Source organism: Hypanus sabinus, chromosome 18 (genome assembly GCF_030144855.1).
Source record: "Hypanus sabinus isolate sHypSab1 chromosome 18, sHypSab1.hap1, whole genome shotgun sequence".
Classification (NCBI taxonomy): Eukaryota; Metazoa; Chordata; class Chondrichthyes; order Myliobatiformes; family Dasyatidae; genus Hypanus; species Hypanus sabinus.
The window spans coordinates 55,584,149-55,607,401 of NC_082723.1; the positions used below are offsets into that span (position 1 = coordinate 55,584,149).

Consider the following 23,253-nt stretch of genomic DNA (forward strand, 5'->3'; position numbering starts at 1 on the left):
TGACCCTCCATCCACACTGAAACAATGTTTTCCTCCCCCGAAAATGGAGCTTTTCGAAAATGCCCACCAGAGTGTGTAAATTTGAAAACGGCGATTGGGTAGAGTAGTGTGGATGGGGTAACCAGAGATTTCTAGAAACGCTGTCATTATGTGTCGGAACAGATGGTGGTGGCAGCACGGCATTTCATTGTTTTCTTGAATACAACCCCCCACACAACCTAACAATTTCAGAACAGACGGCAACGAGACTGAAGCCAGAGGAGTTAGAAATGTACTCACCAAATACTTTGACCCATAACTTACTGAATAAATAAGTATACTCACTTTGCCCTGTTTTCTGTTCTTGTTTACCTATTTATGCAAGTGCTTCTCTGACAATAGATGTGTAACAGCCTAATGTAACATTGTGTGGAAATACAAGATAATACTGATGCAGACATGTTTTATACACTTAACAAGGTGCTTTATTAACACAACAGAGTTAGTCAGTTTTTCAATGTTCATCGTCAGCTGGGTCATACAGTCTGTGAACTCCCTGTCAGTTGCCTCCATATGCTCCAGTATTTGCTTTTTTAGTTATAAGTCCTCCTGCGCGAGAGCCAACAGCTGTCCATCGTTTGGCAATTTCATTTTAAGTTTTTCTAGTCTGTAACTGCACAAATGCGGACTTTCCCAGCGAGATTCGACACCAAACATGTCGCTTGTTTTCTGTAGCTGTTTCCTGTGCATGCCCAGTAGGAGGAGATTCACCCAAATACCCGTTTTAATGTGGACGGAGGTATTTTCAAAAATGCTTGGTGTGGACGTCTATCGTTTTTATGCGAAACCGGCGTTTTCAAAATTATCCGGTCTAGTGTGGACGTAGCCTAAGTCCTCGTACCCAGGTGACAGCTTGATGGATCTCTTCGCTTTTCAGCACCATTCTCCTTCCTACAGTGTGGCAAGGAGGGCTGAACACCACATCTAACTCTTACACTTTGTACCCTGACCTATGAAAGCAAACATGCTACGTGCCTGCAGAAGCAACCACACTGTCTATCCAGGGAACCACGGACTACTACTGCACAGTCCCTGTGTTGCTTGATGTTCTTGCCAATTTACTGCACATGTCCTACCTCTATCTGACTTCCCAGAATGCATCACTTCACACTTGCCTGGCAACACTCCTATCAACTTTCTAGCTCACCCAGACCCTTGGACAACCTTGTTTGTTGACTACAGCACCACCAGCTTTGGTGTTTTATGCAAACTTACTCATAATGCAAAAGACAAATGAGTCTTTGCGTGAGAATTCCAAGGACTTACAGCCCTCTGCCTCAGGGAACGTCTCCGCATCTCAGTCCAAAATGGCAGTTCCCTCTGGTCTGAGGTTTGCCCCAGAGTTTGGGGACTCAATGGGATAGATCAGACTATCCACCCCTCTCAGCATCTCCAGCCTCTTGATGAGATTCTTCTGACCCGCGGAGTGGGTAGGTAAATACTTTACCAGCTCGTCAGGTGACCCCGCCTCCTCCCAGGAACCAGCTGTGCTCATTATAATGTGCTGACCCTCAAGTCAGTGGGTACAGAGACTGCACCCACTCAGAGTGCCCCAACAAAACCCCCCACGTTCTCAGCAGGATCATCCCTCTCCTGTAGTTAAGGCCAACCTGGTGCAACTGTGCCTCTCAGCTCCAGAGGTCAGCGTTCAATCCCGACCTTAGGTGCTGTCTGTGTGGTGTTTGCATGCCCTCCAACACTCAGGTTTCCGTCTCCATTCCAAAGGCACGCAGGTAGGTGGATTAACTTGCCACTTCATGGGTGTGTAGGGGTGTTTTGATGGGGATTTTGGCAGAATAAAATAGATTAGTCACAGTCAGGTTTATTATCACTGACACACCATGAAATTTGTTGTTGTATGGCAGCAGTACAGTGCAATACATAATAAAAAATAATTTAAGTTACAATAACAAACATAAATAACTATGAAAGGCAAAGGAGGAATAGTGAGGTGGTGTTCATAGATTTATGGTCCGTTCACAGATCTGGTGGCCGAGGAGAAGAAACTGTTCCTAAAGTGTTGAGCGTATGCATTCAGGATCCCGTACCTCCTTCCAGATTAGAAGAGGGCATGTCCTGAGTTGTGAGGGTCCTTCGTAATGGATCCTGACCTTTTGAGGCACTTCCTTTTTGCAGATGAGCTTGAGGGTGCAGAGGCTAGCGTCCATGATAGACCTGGATGAGGTTACAACCTTCTGCAGCCTCTTTTCACCCTGAGCATTGGGGCCTCCATACCAGAGTAGAAATGTAACTGTACACTAGTGTGGAACTAGGTGCCTTATGGTTTCGACAGCTCAAAGGCTGTTTTTGTACTGTAGCACTCTATGGCACTACTGCCATTTAACTCCTGAACTGTTACTATAGCTGCATGGAATATTTAAATGGACAAACCTCACAAGCATTTCCCCTACGGACTGTGGACATGCAGCTTAAGACGAGATCAGCTGAGGCAAATTAGATGCAAAGCTCTGCAGAAATTAGAAACACTGAAATGTTTTGCAAAACTATTTCCATCTGCAATTCCAGGAAGCAGGCTGATTTATTCCAGCAGAAGGGAAACGTGTCTTGACTAGTTAGAACCCAGCATTGAAAAAAGCTTTTGCGCAGGGGAGCTGATTTGCATTTTGTTCTAGTTCTGTTGGAAGTCGAGGCTGCATGCTTTTGCTCAGCTAATGGAGAGGTGATTACGGTGGCAGCAAGACCAGATCCTCCATCGGCTCCAGCCTCCTGTTGGGGAAAAAAGAGGTAGAGTTTTGTTTTAAGTGGTACATTTGAGATTCAGCCATGGCTGCCTGTGGAATCTGCATGAACTTTTTGACTCAGGCAGGCAGGCTCTGACTGGGGTGCAACAGCAACAAAAATACACAGCTTCATTGGGATATTCAAGGTTAGTGGGCATACGGCACTTTGCAAATAGTCAGTGTGCATTGGCTGCTCCAGGTGTATGTGCATTCTCCCTGTAAATGCAACTGAAGTGGCTCATAATACTGCAAACCTGTCGATAATTAATACCAACAAAGAGGAATTTTAATGCCGTGAATGATTACAAACTTAATTCTGGCAATAATTAATGCTGCATCCTGTTATTGACACACAGACTGGATAGGATTGCAGCATTTACAGCTCAGATCTATATTCCTTTCAACAGATTGTTACCAGAGCTCTGATCAATTTCACCACTTTGCCCCACCCTCCCGTTCGTAATCTAACCCTATCAATACTTGTTGTTGACTTTCTCCCTTATGTACTTTTCCAGTTTCTTCTTAAAGTGCAGTGAACACAGGAAGTGTTAGAAACACTCAGCAGATCAGGCAACATCCTTCAAACGATTTAACGCTGCAGAGCTGAGCAAGAGCCTGCAAGCTGAAGCATTAACCGTTTTACCCTCCCCACAGATGCTCCCCGACCTGCTGAGTTTTCTGTTTTCACTTTCGACATCCAGCATCCACGGCTTCTTTTTGTTCTCGTTCTCCTGGCTGCTTGTAGAATCTGCACGAACTACCTGGCTCAGGCAGACATGCTGTTTCTCTTTAACGTCCCTCCCCTCTCCGGGCAACCTCACCCCTCAACCTAGCCCCCTTCTCCTGCACGTCAGACCCTACCCACAGCCCAACAGGTCCACTTCCTTCTCTTCCTGGACACTAGTCTGACACCCAGCGTGAGATCAGGAGACTGGGCTCTGTGCAACACCGGGGCAGTGTTTGGTAAAAGGCTAGCAGTGTTCAGATATTGTAGGGGAAGTATTGGATTGCTTGATACAATGAATGAGGATATCTGATATGTTTTCATTGTATGTACCACATACAGTGTATTGTGAAAAAAGTTTATTTCTAAAAATGGACTGGGGAGACCTGAATTGGGTTCTCACTGCAAAATCTGACTTCTGTCCACCAACTCCCTGCTCTACAGTGGCTATATTTCATTAGGAGTTTGAGGAGATTTGGTTTGTCAAAAGCTCGAAAGCTTCTACAAACGTACTGTGACAGCGTTCTGACTGGCTGCATCACTGTCTGGTGGGGAGGTGGGGGGTGGTGCTACTACACAGGATCGAAGTCAGTTGCAGGAACTTATAAAATTAGTCAGCTCCATCATCGGTACCAGCCTTTGTAACATCCAAGACATCTTCAAGGAGCGGTGCCTTGGGAAGGCGGCGTCCATCATTAACAACATGCTCGCTTCTCATTGTTACTATTGGGAAGGATGTACAGAAGCCTGAAGGCATGCATTCAGGAACACCTTTTTCTCCTCTGCCATCCGATTCCTAAATAGACATTGAACCTATGAACACTACCTCACTACTTTATTTCTGTTTTTTTTTGCACTACTTATTTTAACTTGACTATTTAACAGGCTTTATATACTTACTGCAGTTCAGTTTTTATCTGTATTTACTTATCATGTATTTCATTGTATTGTTGCCATAAAGTTAGCAAATCTCACAACACACACCAGTGATATTAAACCTGATTCTGATTCTGACACCACCTGTCCCCACCCAAAATGAAAGAGGACAACTTGCCAACTGCTGTTCTCTAGGAATTTGGGCTGAGCTACTAACAGCACATCCACTTCCCCACCAAGACCGTTTACAACTGTGTTTCCTAGCGTGTCCTTGCCAGACTTCAAACTGCCTCTACTCATTTGCTGCTGATATCTCAGTGGACCTGGGACACCGCATCAGCGCAGTGTCACTGTGCTTGCAAAGGAATTTGTGTGCGTGCGCTATCAGTGCTAGGATTGTGTGAGCACCAGAGTGAGTTGGTGTCGTTGTCCGCACAGTGCATTGGGGTGGAGCCTGCATGCTGGATATTACATTGAATTATGTTGCACTCTGTGGGTGTGACGGTGTGAGGGTGAGTGTATGGGTGCCGGTGTTAACACTAGCAATGGCACATGCCCTCCAATTCAGGCAGCATCTGACAAATCCCGTGCACCCTCTCCAAAGCAGCCACGCACTTTCTACAGTGGGGCGTGCGCACCGAGTCGCGGACGTGTATGTGGTAGATGTACGTGGATGAGATTACACTGATAACTTTGCTGGGGTTTGGACGTTCTCCGCGTGACCACATGAGCTTCCACCTGATGCTCCGGTTTCCTCCCGTGTCCAAAGGCATACCGGGTGGTAGGTCAATCAGTCATTGCAACTTGTTCTGTGATTAGGCCAGGAGTAGATTGGGGGTGGCTGTGAGCCACGGCTCGAAGGGCTGGAGGGGCCTGTTCTGTGCTCCATCTCAACAAATAAATAAATGGGCAAATTAAATGGGCAGAGTGAACATGCACACAGAGAGCGGGCAGGGCTTGCTAGTTAGCACCCACCATTGGTGTGCAAGCTGTGCAATGGGTGTGCGCTGCAGTTTTGAGTACATGCACAATGGTGAGCGTGCGTGCGAAGGGCATGCAGTGTGTGAACACTGTGCTGAGGGGGGTTCCTGGGTGTCAGTGAGTGCAATGTTTGTGCTGGGTCTGTAGCAGCTGCCCTCTTGTTACCTGCTGCTGCTTTTCTGAAACGGGCAAGCTTTGTGTTCAGGGGCACAGAGCATGGTCCTTCTTCCCTGCTGGCAGCCTGGAACAGGGTGTTGCTCACAAGTGAGGTCTCGGGAAGGAATAGATGAGATCCTTCAGGAAGGCAGGCTGGTGTCTATTGAAGTGGTGGGTTACATCACCCTCACACAGCTCACCTCAATCTTGCTACCATCTCTCTCCAGTCACCAGCTTCTTCCGCCTCCATGTTCTAGTAAGGCAGATCTTGGGTTTTATTGGGCCTGATTCCCTTATTTCTTCACCTCCGAAGAAACTGGTGAGAGAGCAGGGTCACGTTCCCATAGTCCTTACAATATACTGTAGAATAAGGCCATTCAGCCCATTGAGTATTTGCAAACAATTCCCAACTCCATGCTGTCAGTGGGAAAGACTGTTCTCCAAATTGCTGAGCACAAACCTTACCTGTTTAGGAAATTAGGAGCACGTCGTTGAAAAACCAGCACACAGTGGCAAACATCACCCTCACCCACACTTCCTCAGCACCGGGTTCACATCTTGCACACCCACAGTGTATGCATACTCACTCCAGCACCATGTCCACTCAGTGAATATACACACTCACCTACTACACGAGTAGAGTAATCAGAGTAGAATTGAGAGGAGTACGGTGAGTATAAATGGGATCAGTGTAGACCCACTGGGCCAAAGAGGCCTGTTTCTGTGCTGTATCTCTGAGACTCTGTAACACCACATACAATGGCTCATTGCTGATTAATCTGTTTGACAGAGTCACAGAATAATAGATTATTATATACAACACCAAAACAGTCTTCCACCCAGCTTGTCCACGTTGTCCATGGTGCCAACATGGGCTTGTCCCACTTGCCTTTGGCCCACATCCCTTGAAACTTTTCCTCTCCAATCAAGGATCCTTCCTGACAAGGTTATTATCCCTTCTCTTTCCCACTGGACAGAAAGATATAAAACCTGAGGGCATGCTATCAGGCTCAAGAATAGCTTCTATCCAGTTATGCAACCCCAGTTAGGCCTCTCATATGAAAAAGATGAACTTTTGATATCTCAATTTACCTTTGCATGACCCTAACACATTATTTGCTTATCTTCACAGCATGTTCTCTGTGGCTGCAACACTATACACTGCACTCTGTGCTTTTTGCTTTGTATTATCTTGATGTATTTAAGTTTGAAATGATATGTTTAGATGACATGCAAACAGGCTTTTCACTGTATCTCAGAATACGTGACAATAATAAGCTATCCTTATACCTGCCCAAATATCTTTAAGCATTGCAATTGTGTTTGCTACCACTTCATCTGGCAGTGTGTTCTTCGCTATCACTTTCTGTGTGGAATCTTGTTCCTCACTTCCAGATTAAATCATTCCTCTCTCATCTTACATCTATATCCTCTTGTTTTAGCCTTCCCTACACTGGGGAAAAGACCTACCTTATCTATGTCCACATGATTTTAAAAACTTGTATAAGTTTAGCCATTAGCCTCCTTTGCTCCAGAGAATACAATAACTAGGGCTAGGGTAAAATCAGTCGGGTCAAAGGAGGGACTTTGTGGCTGGAGTCAAAAGCTAGAAATGAGCTCCTATTGGGTAATTCACACCAATCTTCACCAAGAAGGACGTGGATGACAGTGATATCAGGGAGAGGTATATGGACATTCTAGGGTATGTTGGTATTAAGGAGAGCGAGTCTTCTGCACAGACAGTACAGAATTGGATGTTGAGCAGCAGAGGAGGCTTTGGGTGTCTTGAAGAGTTTTCAGGTGGTCTCACTTTAAAGACTCTTTATCCTGATATTTCATGTATTTCATATCTGATATTTATTGCTATTTATTTATATTTGAACTTGCACAGTTTGTTGTTCATTGATCCTGTTTACAGTACTGTTCTAAGTATGCTGGCAGTGATGTGAGGAGTTAGAGGAATCCTGTGGTGTTAAAGAATCCTGTGCTGACATGAATGTACTCTGATTAATTTTACTTTGAACTAACTCCTGCACATCCCAGTTCCTAAACCCTAACCTGACCTCTAACTCCTCTCATCACAGTCTCTAAACCTTAACTCATCTCCCTGTCCCCAAAACCATCACGACAACTAAGACTGAGCCAGGAACTCGATGGATTCTGCAGCTCAGTGCCGTCACAACAACAGCGGTATGACCATCAGGAGCACTGATGTACAGAGGGATTACTTGTCGTGCAAGTATGTCGCTCCTGAAAATGGCGACAGAAGTAGACAATACAGTAACAAAGACTGCCTTCCCTGGTTGTGGCACCGAATATAAACGTCGGCAAATCATTTTCACTTATTGTGTGCAGTTCTAGTCCTTGTGCTACAGGAAAGACGTAGTGAGTTTGAAGAGAGTACAGATGAAGTTAGAACCAAAGAACCACAGAACATTACAGCACAGAAACAGGCCTTTTGTCCCTTTTTGGCTGTGCCGAACCATTTTTCTGCCTAGTCCCACTGACCTGCAGCTGGGCTATATCCCTCCATACACCTCTGATCCACGTACCTGTCTAAGTTTTTCTTAAACGTTAAAAGTGAGCCCGCATTTACCACTTCATCTGGCAGCTCATTCCACATTCCCACCACTCTCTGTGTGAAGAAGCCTCCTTAATGTTCCCTTTAAACTTTTCCCCCTTCACCCTTAACCCATATCTTCTAATTTTTTTCTCCCCTAGCCTCAGTGGAAAAAGCCTGCTTGCATTCACTCTATACCCATCATAATTTTATATACCTCTATCAAATCACCCCTCATTCTTCTACGCTCCAGGGAATAAAGTCCTAACCTATTCAACCTTTCTCTGTAACTCAGTTTCTCAAATCCTGGCAACATCCTTGTAAACCTCTGCACTCTTTCAACCTTATTAATATCCTTCCTGTAATTCGGTGACCAAAACTGTACACAGTACTCCAAATTCGGCCTCACCAATGCCTTATACAACCTCACCATAACATTCCAACTCTTATACTCAATACTTTCATTTATAAAGGCCAATGTACCAAAAGCTCTCTTTACGACCCTATCTACCTGTGATGCCACTTTTAGGGAATTAAGTATCTGTATTCCTAGATCCCTCTGTTCTACTGCACTCCTCAGTGCCCTACCATTTACCTTGTATGTTCTACCTTGGTTTGTCCTTCCTGAGTGTCATACCTCACACATTTCTGTATTAAACACCATCTGCCATTTTTCAGCCCATTTTTCCAGCTGGTCCAGATCCCTCTGCAGGCTTTGAAAACCTTCCTCAATATCCACTACACCTCCAATCTTTGTATCTTTGCTGATTCAATTTACCACTATCATCCAGATCATTGATACAGATGACAAATAACAATGGATCCAGCACTGATCCCTGAGGCACACCACTAGTCACAGGCCTCCACTCAGAGAAGCAATCCTTCACGACCACTCTGACTTCTCCCATTGAGCCAATGTCTAATCCAATTTACTACCTCTCCATGTATACCTAGCGATTGAATCTTCTAACTAACCTCCCATGCGGGACCTTGTCAAATGCCTTACTAAAGTCCATGTAGACAACATCCACTGTCTTCCCTCCATCCATTTTCCTTGTAACCTCCTCAAAAAACTCATAGATTTGTTAAACATGACCAACCACGCACAAAGCTGTGTTGACTCTCCCTAATAAGTCCCTGTTCATCTAAATCCTATCTCTTAGTACTCCTTCGAATAATTTACCTACTACTGACGTCAAACTTACTGGCCTATAATTTCCCGGATTACTTTTAGAGCCTTTTTTAAACAACGGAACAACATGGGCTACCCTCCAATCCTCCAGCACCTCACCCGTTGATACTAACATTTTAAATATATCTGCCAGGGCCCCTGCAATTTCAACATTAGTCTCCTTCAAGGTCCAAAGGAATACCCTGTCAGGTCCTGGAGATCTATCTACTCTGATTTGCCTCAAGATAGCAAGCACCTCCTCCTCTTCAATAATTATAGGTTCCATGACCTCATGACTTGTTTGCCTTATTTCCATTGACTCCATGCCAGTTTCTTATTAAATACAGACACAAAAAACCCATTTAAGATCTCCCCCAATTCTTTTGGTTCTGTACATAGCCGACCACTCTGATCTTCAAGAGGACCAGTTTTATCCCTTACTATCCTTTTGCTCTTAATATACCTGTAGAAGCTCTTTGGATTATCCTTCACCTTGACTGCCAAAGGTACCTCTTTTCTTCTTTTAGCCCTCCTGATTTCTTTCTTAAGTATTTTCTTGCACTTTTTATACCCTTCAAGTACCTTATTTGCTCCCAGTTTCCTATACATGTCTTACATCTCTCTCTTCTTCTTTATCAGTGTTCCAATATCCCTCGAGAACTAAGGCTCCTTATTTTTATTCACTTTGCCTTTAATCCTGACAGGAACATACAAACTCTGCACTCTCAAAATTTCTCCTTTGAAGGCCTCCCACTTACCAATCACATCCTTGCCAGAGAACAACCTGTCCCAATCCACGCTTTTTAGATCCTTTCTCATTTCTTCAAATTTGGCCTTTTTCCAGTTTAGAATCTCAACCCAAGGACCAGATCTATCTTTATCCATGATCAAGTTCAAACTAATGGTGTTATGATCACTGGAACCAAAGTGTTCCCCTACACACACTTCTGTCATCTGTCCTAACTTGTTTCGTAATAGGAGATCTAATATTGCATCCTCTCTAGTTGGTACCTCTGTATATTGATTTAGAAAACTTTCCTAGACACATTTTACAAACTCCAACCCGTCTAGACCTTTAACAGTATGGGGGTCCCAATCAATACGTGGAAAATTAAAATCCCCTACTATCACAACTTTATGTTTCCTGCAGTAGTCTGCTATCTCTCTGCAGATTTGCTCCTCCAATTCTCGCTGACTTTTGGGTGGTCTATAATACAACCCCATTAATGTGGTCATATCTTTCCTGTTTCTCAGCTCCACCCATATGGCCTCGGTAGACAAGCCCTCTAATCTGTCCTGTTTGAGCACTGCTGTAACATTTTCCCTGACTAGCAATGCCACCACCCCTCCCCCCACCCTTCATCCCTCTGCCTCCATTACGTCTGAAACATCGGAACCCTGGAACATTAACCTGCCAGTCCTGCCCTTCTTGCAGCCATTTCATTAATGGCTACAATGTCATAATGCCCTGTGTCAATCCACGCCCTCAGCTCATCAGCCTTCCCCACAATACTCTCACATTGAAATAGACACACCTCAGAAGATTATTGCCTCCACACACAACCCTTCTATTTGTGACTTTGCATGAAACTTTAACATCATACTCTGGTTCCCATCCCCCTGCAAATCTAGCTTAAACTCCCCCCCCCCAATAGCACTAACAAATCTCCCTGGAAGGATATTGGTCCCCCTGTAGTTCAGGTGTAACCCGTCTCTCTTGTACAGGTCCCACCTGCCTCAGGTGAGGTCTCAATGATCCTGAAATCTGAAACCCTGCCCCCTACACCAGTTCCTCAGCCACGTGTTCATCCTCCAAAGCAGTGGTTCCCAACCTGTTTTTGGCCATGCCCCACCTAATCACCTCTAAAATCCTAATGCCCCCTGTGGTGATATATAATTCTTATTATTCAAAAAGTGAACTCCTGTTCACCTGGAGAAAGCCTAAAAGACCATTAACTTGGTTTTAACAAGCTTCCAAAGAACATGGCGTTCATGAAAGAGAAAAATAAAAGAACCAAAGGACTGTTAACGTTCTGAGGAAGAAATTACTATGAAATTGTAAAAAAAAAGAACATTAAGTGATATTAAAATAATAACAATAATAAATAAATAAAACAATGCCGATTCGTTTCTACAGCATACAAAGACAGATACACCGTTTAAAAGAGATGACGCAATGTACAAACCTTCACACCACCAAGAACTGAAAGCTAAAGCAAAAAGCAGCATTGGCGCGACCCTGTACGAGTATCTTACACGTTTGGACTTGTTCATTTGTTCCTTCCTATATCAGTTAATTCATTAATTTAATTATGAAAGCCATTTGATGGTTGTAATGATGGTGATACATTATATATACAGCACATACGCAATTACACATATATATACACACAAGTATTTTTATGTATGCATACTGTATATACTCACACACACACTCATACTCACACAGACTTACTAGAAAAAATTCACTGTTAATAACTCATTCTCGAATTGCCCCCCTTAAAAATCAAATTACCCCCCTGTGGGGCGTACGCCCCAAGTTGGGACCCACTGCTCCAGAGCATCCTATTCTTACCCTCACTGGCACGTGGCACAGGTAGCAATCCTGAGATTACCACCCTCGAGGTCCTGCTTTTTATCTTCCTACCAAGCTCTCTTTACTCACTCTTCAGGACATACTCACTCTTTCTTCCTGTGTCATTGGTACCGATGTGTACCATGACATCTGGCTGCTCACCCTCCCACTTCAGAATGCTGTGCACGGGATCAGAGACATCCCTGACCCTGGCACCCGGGAGGCAACAAACCATCCGGAAGGCTCTGTCACGACCACAGAACTTCCTGTCTGTACCCTTGACTATGGAGTCCCCTATCACTACCACTCTCCTCTTCTTCCCCCCTCCCTTCTGCACTGCAGAACCAGACTCAGTGCCAGAGATCCAGCTTCTGCAGCTTGTCCCAAGTAAGTCATCCCCCCCAGTAGTATCCAAATCAGTATACTTGTTGAGGGGAATGGCCACAGGGGAACCCTGCTCTGCCTGCCCTTTCCCCTTCCCTCTCCTGATGTTAACCCAATTACCTGTGTGCTGCTCCTTTGGCATAGCTGCCTCCCTGTAGCTACTATCTATAAAGTCCTCCTTCTCCAGAATGATCCGGAGGTCATCCAGCTCCTACTCCAGTTCCCTAACACGGTTTGTTAGGAGCTGCAGCTGGTTGCGCTTCTTGCAGGTGTCGTTGTCAGGGAGACCAGAGGTCTCCCTGACTTCCCACATCCTGGAAGAGGAGCGTTCCAACATTTTGCCTGGCATTCTCTCTACTCTAAACGGACAGAACAAAACTTACCGGAACCTACCCTCGCCTCTGCCTGTTCATGCCGAAGCCTGTTGAGCCAAAGCCATCTCACTCTGACTCAGTCCGCTCCAATGATGGCCACTACGATGATGGCCGCTGTATATGGCGGTCTTTTTTTTTAAACCTTTGGCGCGCTACGTCACGTGCCTGAACAGTCTAGCCCCTTTTCCCTGATCAGTTAAAAAAAATGGTTTCTCTCTGAGATGCCCTTACTTCTTCGCTCTCCTCTTGCTTCGATTTAAAAGACCATTGAAAAATTCCTCTCCTTTTTAAACCTTTGACACATTATATTACGCGCCTGCGCAGTCTAGCCTCTTTTCCCCCGATCAGTTAAAAAAAATGGCTTCTCGCCGCGATGACTTTACTTCTTCACTCTCCGCCTCTTGCTTTGATTTAAAAGCAAGACATTGCCTGAATTAGAGAGAAATACCTGTATGGAGAGGTAGAACAACTTAGTTTGTTCTCTTTGGATCATTGGAGGCTGAAGAGTGACCGTATAGAACAGGACTGCCCAACCTGGGGCCCATGGACCCCTTGCTTAATGGTATTGGCCCACAGCGAAAAGGTAAGGAAACCATTTTATAGAAGTATATCAACTTGAAGAGTTATCAGGGCAATTAGAAAATGACAATCAAACAAGGAAGAGTCAACATGAACTTAAGGCAGAGGAAGCCAGTTTGTCAAGACTGCTGGAGTTTTCAGAGACTGTATTTAACAGAATAGACACAAGGTCTTTGGATGGAGCAATGAGCTGTGGATGGAAAACAGATGGATTTTTTCATACAATGCTGTACATTAGTCCATTAAGCAAAATTAGTTCACAACATAATCGGAGATAGTGTATCAGTGTGGATTAGGTATTAGCTAATGGAGAGGAAAGAGAGAAAGGAATAAATGAGTAATTTTTATGTTAGGAACTGTGACTTCTGCGGTGACACAGAGGTCGATGCTGGGCCCCAGTTGATCTTGGTCCAGATTAATGATTTGGATGAGGAAATGAAATGTAAATATCCAAACCCACTAATATACATAGCCAGGTTATCGTGTGGGCTGCAGGGAGAACTCAGGGTTATTGACTGGCTACGTTCCTGCGCTAGGGCATGGCAGGTGCGATGAAGCGGGGGGAAATCTGAGGTTGACTGCTCAGGTCACCGAAATGGAGTGCTTTTGAAATGGTGAGAGCTTGTGAAGTGTTGGAGTTCAGAGAAACCTGTGCACTCCCATATACAAATTACTGAAAGCAGAAGCACAGGTACAGAGGACAGTAATGTGACAGTAATGAAGAAGGCAGTAATACAAGATCAGGCACCACACTCTGGTTTTAATTGCAAGAGGATTTTGCTCAGTTATGAAGATTCTTGAATGGACTTTGTCTAGAACAATGTGCAGAGTTTGGTCCACCCCACCTCAGGACAGAAAGATTTTCCCCTCTCTCCACAGCAGTGGTTCGCTGGACTATTTTCTGGTCTGGGAGGGTGGGGCTCTCATTTGAGAAGAGCTTGTGCAGGTTGGCCCAATCTCTCAAATGTAGGAGAAAATGAGAGGACCTTTTTGAGAAGTACTACGTTTCTCAGAAGGTAAGTACTTCCCCTGGTTGAAACTGGGGGATCATAGATGCAAAGTAAAAGGTCAGTTACTTAGTATAAAGAATGAAGGAACTTTCCGCTGATGGAATATTTGGAATTCTCGAACTTACGAGGGTTCTGGATGCTTGTTACTATGTTTGAGATGGAGCTGGGCAGAATTTTGGGTCTGAAGGGTATCAAGGAGTTGTCCAGGGAAATGTCCCAGAGCACAAGTAATTCAGCTGTGGTCTTGTTGATGGTGCAGCAGGCCCAAGGGCCGAATGGCCTCCTCCTGCTCAGATTCCTCATGTCTTCATCTGTCTTCAGCAGAGTGGGCTTTCTGGCACCAGAGTCTTTCACCCACTGGAACTGCTCCATCAGGAATGGGCTGGCCACACCCCAAGGTCCAGGTCTTTAGCTCTCCTGTTTCAGTCGAGCTGTGGCACAGGGTCTGTCCAACCATGTTGGTAATAGCTCAGATACATCCTGTGCATGAAAATCAGTTCAAAACCGTCAGACCAGTTGCTGTACCCTCACTCTGCCCTCAGCAATGTCCTGAAACTGATCATAGACAGGTCTACAATGAGCCCCACACTAATGCCCAGTGTGGTTCTTTCAGAAATGCCACCAGGACAGATTGTTCTACCCAACCTGGCCATAAGTGATGGATTCAGGAGGGAGGTGAGAATGACTGCCCTGGACATCATTTGTCACAGTGACTGCTGTTTCTGCCCCGATCACTGCTTCTAGAACTCCCCCCACCCCCGCCCACCACCAAGGTCGGACTGGCCACTGTGTTTATCCCTGCGCTTCTCTTTGAACAAGGATGTGACGGTTGCAATTTCCCAGCCTGGTGCGAGATGCTCATTTATTTCCTTAGCCCTGCCCTCCCCTTGATCTGTGGATTTCCTCCTTGTTCTTTCCCTTTCCTTACTCACACGGCTGATAAGTGAACTGGTTACACCAGCGTTTCCACAGAGAGGGAGGTGCTGCAGGAGGAAGAAACAGTTGAGATACACTGATAAAGAGGACGTGCTAGAAGGGCCAGCTGTACTGAGAGTGGGATACATCCAGAGGTGCTGTCGGGGGAAAGGGAGGATATTGAAGAGGCATTGGCCACAATGGTTCAGACATTTACGGACTCAGAATGGAGTCTGCACACTCACCCTCCACGTTGAAGTGTGATTGTTTTGTTTTTATGATTCAGTTGATCTGGAACAATAACTCCATCTGTCCTTGGATGCTGTTTGACTTGCTAAGCACCTCCCATATTTCCTGTTTAAGTGCTGGAATGGATGGGGTGGGACTTTGTAAACAGTAGAGGCCGGGATTGTTCCCCTTGGAACAGAGGAGATCTGGTGTAAGAGTATTTAAAGCCAGGAAGAGTTAAAGGCAGGTGTGGACAGACATTGTTCCCCACTGGTGGTCAGGGAACAGGCCACACAGAACAAGGGTGGCCCAGGTAAGATGTTTTTAATGTGATGAGCGGTTCAGGTGTGGCAGGGGATAGTCGTGTGGGGCTGGGTGATGGCCTGAAAGGAAGGAGTTTGCGGGGCTATGCAGAGAAGGAGTGGGAGCCCTTGGTCATTCTCCTGTGGATGAATTTTTACAATTTCAAAAATAAACTTTAGTCATGATGAAAAATATATACAAGAGGAAAGGAACGGTGTAAAAACCTTTACATTCTCAGTCGATGCGTTATGTCGCGTCAGAGAGAGAGAAAAACAGCACGAACAAACATAGCACCATTTCCACAACGTGGCCCCCTGAGGTGAGATCCCGCTTTCAGTGTTCACGGGGATTCCCCACCCAATTCCTGCCCCTCCTTGTGTGATAGAAGAAGAAGCCTAAACTGTGGTCCTTCCCCACAGAGCCTTGGCTTTGGATGCACCGAGCTCCAGACATTTGCATGCATCTGCACTGCGAGTTGTCTGCAAGGGAACGCTGCCGACTGTCCCAGTCCATGCTGCAGGTGTAAGTACTGGAGGATGGACTGAAGAGCGGTGGGCCGAAAGCTGTATCATGAGCACGGCCAAGAGTCCAACCGTTGTCAGTGGAATCATTGTGCCTTCTCCGTAATGTCTGGATGATACCCCTGTCTGATGAGTGCTTTCCCAATCAGGACTCGACTCACCACTCACTGTCTACATACACCACGGCACGCACCAGCGGGTAGTTGTCAATGAGTCACGTGGTTTCAACAGCCTGGCCCCGTGGAGACCTCTGCACCAGTCTCCAATTGTTAGACAGGTCCGACAGAGAGCAGGAGTCACAAGACAGGTCCTGTTAGTCACTAAAATCCCCACTCCATAAAAGCCAACATTTTGGCTTCACAGGCAAGGTTTGACCCCCAGAAACTCCTGTATAAAAATATGTGGGAATAAAATATTTCCAGAATTAATCAGAGTTTATTTTATATTACAGTAGTCCATTGGAAACTGGTCTAAAAACATACAAACTAAACTCAAACAGCTGACAAGTTAAAAACTGCTCCCTGACAGTCAATGAAGAGGAAATTAATGCACTTTATGTTCCTATTTGGAATAAGCCCTTCCTCTGCCTTTTATCTGTTTCGTTATCTATTTATATTGCAAATATTCTGCTGTTGTCACTGATTTTGGACCAACTCGGAGTTGCTGCAGAGTTCAGTGAAAATGCTTTGTCATTGTAATAATTAGCATAAACTCCCGCTACCAGAACTTTAAAGACATCATTTCCTGTGTGGCCTTTGGTGTCCATGTTTATATTGGACTTCCCTGATGACAAATTCATGTGAAGCACCATGAGCTTAAGGTAGAAGTGCTTGAGAACTGGCAGCGTGTCCCGAAACAGATGAGGAGCACTGTATAAACAATTACTTTGGGTCATTTCTGATCCTCTCAGGAGCCTATGCCATGGACATTTTTGAAGTGCCTGGTAGAGAACCCCGCCAGGCATTGGGGAATAATTTACAAGCTTTGTAAATTGTTTCCAGTGTGGAGCATTCAAGCAAGATGGGACAGTGCAACTTGTGACAGCAGCGAGTGGTGTTCAAATTTGCAGCAAAACAGAGTGTGCCGATTGCAGAGTGGTGGGTAATACTGGCAGGGGTATCTCACCCAAGGTATTGTGCTCAGTTGATGATGATCTACTTGAAAATGGTATCCTAATAATATATATGGTCATAGTGAGATACAGGCCCTTTGGCCCCCTGAGTCTGTGCTGACCATCAACCTCCCATTTGCACCAATCCCACTCTTAAGTCTCCCTGATTATCTCCCACTCCCACAGTTTCTACCCCTCACCTGCGCATCGGGGGGGGGGGGGCAAACTACCGTGACAAATTAGCCTATCAACCTGCACATCTTTCAATGTGGGAGGAAACCGGAGCACCCACGAGGTCATGGGGAGGATGTGCAAAACTCCGTGAATAACAGCCGAAGTCGGGACTGGTCTCGGGTCATTGGAGCTATGGGGGAGCAGCTCTGCTAAACACACCACTGCATATTTCTACTGAATCTTTCTCCATACACCACCCTGAGGTCATCAAAGAACAAGACTGGGGGTGGCGGGGAGAGCTTGCCCAATGAAGAATTTTAAACCCACAGAGAAATTCCTGTTGAATTTCATGATTACATTTATAATATTATTGTTTAAGATAGTTCATTCGTTAATATGTTATTCCAATAAATTATATTTATCCAAGAGGAAACATTAGCTCCCAAGATGGGCTTGAGGCACCATGGTAGTGAAGCATTTAGCACGGCGATATTACACGTTGGGGTATTCCGGAGTCTGGAGCAATTCCGGCACCAATCTGTAAGGAGCCTCTGCTTATCCTCCCCACGGAATGCATGGCTTTTCCCCAAGTGCTCCAGCTTCCTTCCACGGTCCAAAGTCGTACAGGGTAGGTTAATTAGTCATTGTAATTTGTCCTGTGATTAGGTTAAGGTTAATAGGGGTTGTGGGGTTGATGGAGCGGTGTGGTTTGAGAGGATAAGGGCCAGCTCCACGATGGATTGCTCAATAGATATGTGGCATTTAGACCAGGTCTAGTACAATAATTCCTCTCTCCACCCAAACTCCTACACCTACACACCCCCGTGAACACGGATTTTGTAAAGTTGTCAAGTTTCAGACAGTTGTATGACTACTCAAGAGTTTACAATATTTATTGCAATAGTTCTTCAAACGTCAATCGCCCAACCCATTTTTAATGTTTTGTCCTCGGAATATGTCACATTTATAATACTGAAAGCAACTCTTTCGCAGAATTCTCTTTGTCCGGGTTCAAAAGGCACTCCCACTGATTCAGGAACCACACTATCCAACAGTTGGGTGCGTAGAGAGTTTTCAGCAAAACCTGTTTCACTACAAGAGCAGGCAAGCAGCCCGCTCAAGGGTTGGGAGGTTCATAATGTGCTCCGTTATGTGGTGAGGGATCCTCTTTGCCTAGAAGTGAATGGTAGGGAGGTCAGCAATTGATTCCATCAATCTGATCAGCTTCCAGGGAGAGATGGATATGGGCACAAGTTGACAGAGTGTACCAACCGATATACTCTCCACAAGATTATCACTGCCAGTGGGTGGTCGAGCAGGTCACCTCAATGTCTTCAGCAACACCTCCCGAATCCAAGGCCAGAGGAAACAGGATCAGCACATATCAACACCACTGCTTTCACTTCTCTCCCAGTAAAACACCATCCATGTCCATCAATATTCCTTTATCTTCATCTCATCAAGATCATGGAACTAACCACAAAGAGCACATTAAGGGTCCTTCAGGAGATGTGTTGCAGTAGCTTAGAAATATTCAGCAGTTCCATCCATAATTATATTGACATCACACCCATTGCCACTAGTCTCCATCAAATCAGTCTGCATTCAAATGCTGTGGCAATTAATGCCCAGGACTCTAGCACCATTACAGGCCCATAGCCCTATCACTGTTCCAATCTCCTTAACACTCACTCATTTCCTTGACACTCTCTATCATTTGCTTCCCCTTCCATGCAGTTTTATGATTCATCTCAATATCCTCTCGGTGCTGAGCTCCATATTCATTCTTTCTTCTGCTGCATTGTTTGACTTCTGAATTCCTGGTGAAGTTAACCACTTGTAGTTTTGCTTTTGTATGCGAGTGGTAGCACTCTCCCTTTCCCTATCAAAACCTTCCGCCATTTTAAAGTTCCCCATTGGACTACTTCACAGACTTTGTCAATGAAATTGAAAGTTCAAAGTAAATTTGTGATCAAAGTACTATACAGTGTGTCACCATATTCTACCCTGAGATTCATTTTCTTGCAGGCATTCACAGTAGAACAAATACAACAGAATCATTGAAAAACTACACACAAAGACTGACAATCAAAATGCAAAAGACAAACAATACAAATGCAAAAAAAACAATAAAAATAGTATTAATAAATAGATATATAAATAAATAGTGCTGAGAACACAATTTGTAGAGTTCCTGAAAGTGAGCCAGTAGGTTATGGAGTCAGTTCAGTGTTGAGGTGAATGAAGTGAACTCTGGTGGTTCTGGAGCCTAATGGTTGAAAAGTAATAACTGGAAGCAAACTCCAGCTCTCATCTTCACCGAGGGATGTCATTTTGACATTTAGTGCCCACCTTTACAAGCCTCATTTTTTTTCTGTAATAGATCTGCCAGAATAGAGCATCCATATGTGGTTTAACCAGTGGTCAATCAAGGTTTAGAATGCTATTCAATTCTTGTTGTCTGGAGACCATTGTTAAAGAATAATCCTTACCACCCAGTTTGCCTCGTTTCGCTGCAAGACAAGTTTTGGAATTTGGTGCACTTGTACTTACAGATCCTTCTGAGCCTCTGCACTATACAGATACCCAATGGCACAGCTTAAATGCATCTTAAAGGTTTGTGCATAGGAAAATAGATTGGAATGAGTTACAGTTAAGTATTGAATCCAGGTTTTCTACTGGCTCATTCAATGCCCCAAGTAGTACTGGGTGCTGAAATCCGATTGAGAAGTTCAGGGGTTAATTGGGAAGATCAAGACTGGGCTGTGTCGTTCATCATCTTCTGTAGAAATAAGTTGTCCACAGTGATCAATTAGAAGGTATGATTTAATTTGGCTTTGTATATGAATTGCTTCTGAATTCCAGAGTTCTGGAAATAAGTTCTAACTTGTAATCTCATTTAGTGTTCAAGCGACATGCACTGCATTTCAAATATCTATGAATTACTTCTCGCAGGTTGTCCATTTATGGGTATATACGAGATATGAATAGTTTATATATTACAGAGCTCCTGGCTAAAATTAGTGAGTTTATCCACAGACACAATGGAGTGGGGTACAGGCTAGAGTCTGAACCATAGATGAAGATATTTTATATGTTCAATAGGAGGTATCAGTGAGTGGGTAATTTCTAAGGTAGGGGCATGTTCGGTACAACTTTGTGGGACGAAGGGCCTGTATTGTGCTGTAGGTTTTCTATGTTACTATTTTTCTAATATGGCTGGCTATATTTTATTGGGAGTTTGAGGAGATTTGGTTTGACACCTAAAATACTTGAAACTGCGACAGATGTACTGTGGAGAGCATTCCAACTGGCTGCCTCACAGTATCACCATCTGGTAAGGGTGAGTGGGGGTGGAGAGGGGTGCGGGGGCTGCTACACAGGATTGAAAGAAACTACAGAAAGTTGTCAAATGAGTCAGCTCCATTATTGGTACTAGCTTCTGTAGTACCCAAGGACTGATGCCTCGGAAAGGCAGCATCTTTTATTAAGGACCCCCTTCACCCAAGAGATGCCCTCTTCTCATTGTTACCATCAGGTAGGAGGTACAAAAGCCTGAAGGCTCACACTCAGAAATGCAGGATCAGCTTCTTCCCTCTGCCATTGATTCCTAAATGGACATTGAACCCATGAACACGAACTCACTTTTTTATCATTTCTGTTTTTGCACTATTTTTGATTTAACTATTTAATATGCATTACTTACAGTAAGTACTTACTGTACTGGATTTTACTTACTATAAAAACACTTACTGTAATTGATTTTTTTCTATATTACAATGTATTACATTGTACTGCTGCTGTTGCTAACTTAACAAATTTCACTATGATGTTAAACCTGATTCTGATTCCGTTAATGATAAATCTAATGAGGGTAGGCTCTGGAGCTGGAAGTGTTGGAGAGCCTTGAGCCACAATGTAAGTTGTTGGTGGTGGGAGAGAAGCTTGTGTGGTTTATATGCTGCAGAACAGAGGTAAGCTAATTGAAGTATTGCATTGCAGTACAGAATTTAACATACAGCCTGGATTCACATTCGTAGACTCAGCTGCAACAATAGTCTGCTGGAGGAATTCAGCCGGTCGGGCAGCATCTGTGGGAAGGGAAAGAAATTGTTGATGTTTTGACTCGATCATCGAGACTGTGAAGTTTCGTCCCAAAGAGTCAACGATGCCTTCCCCACCACAAATCCCAAGTTTCCCTTGCAGATTGTTTGTTGCTCTAAATCCCAGCATCTCCAACCTCCTGAGTCTCCTCCAATTCTTCTCATTTGTAAATGGAATAACGTACATTAGAAATTAGTTACACCTTAGCATTTAAGAGAATAGTTTGCATAGTATACTGTTAATCTACTGTACCGAATGGAAGTTAGTGACATTTTTTTTCAATAAAAAGTGGAAAGGAGGACTAGGGTGTGGTGTGGAATATACTGTAAGGTTAGGGTGCAAGGTCTCTTTAGTTCTAAGAAAGTGTTTTGAAGAAGTGTTATGGAAACTCCCACCTTTCCTTGGTTGGTGGGCTAATGAGTGACATTAAACACAGAAGACACAAAGAAAAGTTGTGAAACACAAAGCAGTAGGAAATGCCTCTATCCACTCAGCGTTCGTGCTTTAATTAACCAAGTCAGGGCACCTCAGAGAATGGTGGAGGAAAAACTGGGCTAGAATTGCAGGTGGGTGTCCGCAGCGGGAGTGATCGGCTGCGATGCACGCAGGGAAGGTGTTGAATTTGATATTGAGGCTGCAGCGTGCCCAGAAGGACAAGATGGTGCTCCATAAGCTTGTGTTGAGTCTCACGTAGCAGAAGGTCACGGGGTCTTGGTAAGAGTGAGATGAAAAAGTGAAGTAGAAAGTGGAAGCTCAGAATCTCCTCTTCAGACTGCACGCACACGTCATGCATAGCAGCGTAATAAACACTGAACTCAGTACACTAGACTGGAAGTAGTACATGTGAATTGAGCTTCAAATAGAAAGAGAGCTTGGGGCCATGAATGCAGAGAAGTGAAGAGCTAAAAGGGCAGGTGTCGCATTGCCTGTGGTTGCATGGGGAAATGCTGCATAAAGGGTTGTGGTTAGTGTACAGGGAAGAACAAACTGGGGAGTTGCCAAGGAAACAGTTCAGCTGATTCTTCACTTTCCTTTCTGGATCTCTGTGCCTCCACCTCCGAGAGAAGGCTAGTGACAAACACCCATTAGAAGCACACAGATACCTTGACTTTTTGCCCTCTCACATGGCCTCCTGTGAGGAATCTATTCCATTCTGCATTTCCTGTGCCCTCGTCAAGGTCTTCAGAAATGGCCCAAGTTCGGAGAAAGGAACACTGAGGTCGATAGTTCACAGACTTTAATGTGAATAGAATTTTACTGGAAAGGAAAACAATAAATGCTAGGCCAAACAGGGCCATTAACTAAAACTCTCAAATGGTAAACGAGATGCCAACACCGCGGCTAAAAGGAATATCTAGATATAAAATATAGTGTCCAGTGTCAGTCCACTCAATAGTTCACATTCTCAGGCCAGGCCAAATGTAAGGAGGCAATGTAACATTGCTGTGCTTTGCTCAAGTCTCCACAAGACTCCAGTGAAAAGAAGGGGATTCAATAAGGCCATAATGAAACAATAATTAGCTGAAATGTGCACATTCATGAGCACAATGGCTGAATCTGTCTGTAGAACCCACAGCAGAGTCCGTGGTTGTGATAGCACCAGCACGTTGGCTCTAATGTTGATGTAGATACATCTGAAATACCCTCCTCCTTTGGAAATGGTTTCCTCTCCACCATCGTGCATCCAGCCCTTTACTGTATCTGATCCCTTCTCACAAAGAGAACAA

General features: G+C 44.5%; 1 protein-coding gene across 6 annotated transcripts in view; it reads left to right on the forward strand.

Annotated features, from left to right (window-relative positions):
* The window catches only part of LOC132407612 (torsin-4A-B-like), a 132,987-nt gene that overhangs the window by 92,299 nt on the left and 17,435 nt on the right, over positions 1-23,253 (forward strand). The window contains exon 1 of one of the 6 annotated variants that reach the window (XM_059994378.1): positions 2,639-2,784. The exons of 3 other annotated variants lie outside the window; for them this stretch is intronic. The gene's annotated coding sequence lies outside the window, so the exon portion shown is untranslated. 2 more of the 6 variants (XM_059994381.1, XM_059994382.1) reach the window with 2 other exon arrangements.